Source organism: Temnothorax curvispinosus, unplaced genomic scaffold (assembly GCF_003070985.1).
Source record: "Temnothorax curvispinosus isolate PA1 unplaced genomic scaffold, ASM307098v1 QBEX01010053.1, whole genome shotgun sequence".
Taxonomy (NCBI): domain Eukaryota; kingdom Metazoa; phylum Arthropoda; class Insecta; order Hymenoptera; family Formicidae; genus Temnothorax; species Temnothorax curvispinosus.
Genome location: NW_020219833.1, coordinates 13,616 through 15,582, shown reverse-complemented (window position 1 = coordinate 15,582; position 1,967 = coordinate 13,616).

Genomic DNA, 1,967 nt, shown 5'->3' with positions numbered 1-1,967 from the left:
AAGGCAAGAGAGACAGATTGTCCAGCCAGTGAAGGCAAGAGAGAGACCGTCCAGCCAGTGAAGGCAAGAGAGACAGTCTGGATAGGCTATCCAACTAGCAAAAAAAAAATTATTCTGCATTTACTGGCCGGACAATCTGTCTCTCTTGCCTTCACTGGCCGGACAATCTGTCTCTCTTGCCTTCACTGACCGGACAGTCTGTCTCTTTTGCCTTCACTGGCTGGACAGTCTGTCTCTCTTGCCTTCACTGGCCGGACAGTCTGTCTCTCTTGCCTTCACTGGCCGGACAGTCTGTCTCTCCTGCCTTCACTGGCTGGACAGTTTGTCTCTCTTGCCTTCACTGGCCGGACAATCTGTCTCTCTTGCTTTCATTTACTTATTCAAAAATTATTCTGTATTCACTGGAAAAATCATATTTGATCAACCACGTTCAAATTTTGTCACCGCAATAACGAAATCATAGTCAAAAATAAAAAAATAATAAAAATTCATAAAAATTTGAAAAAGTAAATAAAAAAAGCAATTAAAAATACCGTAACACTCAAATTAATAATAATTAAAACGAGACTATGATTTGAATATTGACGTCATTATTTTATAGCATTTTTCGAATATACAGCCGCCATATTGGGTTTCGTTATATTCAAATACGACGTCCCAATTGTTAATTTATCAACATCTTACAATGTATCATGATATAAATTTTCATGAAAATTAAACGCAGTTTTTATGTTTTAGAAAGAACGAAATAGTTATTTTTTAGCATTTTACGGATAATTTGGCCGCCATATTGGTTTTGGACACTAAAAATTTATTTTTTCCATGGATTCAATGCTAACTACTAAATAAACACATTAACACATTTTTCTATGACAGTCTATAACTTCCAAGTAACGATTTCATCTGTCGTACCTCGTTACCCGCAGACTTCGGCCACCATATTGGGTTCCGCCATGTTGATTTTTCAAAAGGCCTCAGCTCAACTAAAACTACATTAGTGTAGCTATAAAATGAGCCCTGAAAGAATTTTTTAGGTGACCCCAATTTTTGGATAGGGGGGGTGTCTGATTTCACGGAGAATGCCCCATATATATATATATATATATATATATATATATATATATATATATATATATATATATATATATAGCACACAACAAACTTATGTATTTGTACAGCTATCATATAATTGTTATATATAAGCGATAAATAAAATACAACGAACATACAAATTGGTGTTTTTACCGAACAAATCTACCCTTTAATGGCCGACTTTTTTTACAAGAGTTTAACACACTCGACTCATGGTGGATTGAAGTTAGCAGGTATCAAATATGTGAAAAAAATTTCACAATTTTTCTACTCTCTAAACTACCTCCTATGTGCAAAAACTACCTTTAAACATAAAAACGTAATCTAATTTCCTATTATTTTACCCTGATCTAAATTATAGAAAAAATACTCCAAAACATGCAGGTATATTATAAAAAACTTGCAGACCATCACTACGCTTATAAACCACCCCTACATTAAAGACAACATCCCCGTAGTTCAGAAACGTTACAAATAAAATATCTGACTTACATTATTTTTAAATGAGAAAAATTTTACTAGGACATGGAAACTGCTCACTGACTTTTGTTCCCGCACAGGGGAGCCACTGTGCTTGGTAGCTAGCGTCGCAAATTTCAAAGCAGCGAAAGAATCAAAGAATTGTGATAATTAATGAGTGGCGAAAAATACGCAAAGTGGTCTGTGGAAAAATTAAAAAAAGAGCTCCGTTCTCGGGGAGCAAAAGTAACGGGGAAAAAGAAGGATTTACAAGATCGGTGACATATATCCAAACGTCAATATAGGTTATTATATCTAATATACTCTTTACCCGGCGAACCCCAAATTGTAACAGAGTCATTTCAGTTAATGAATGCGAACAAACATTATCGATTGACATACAGTAATAATATTTT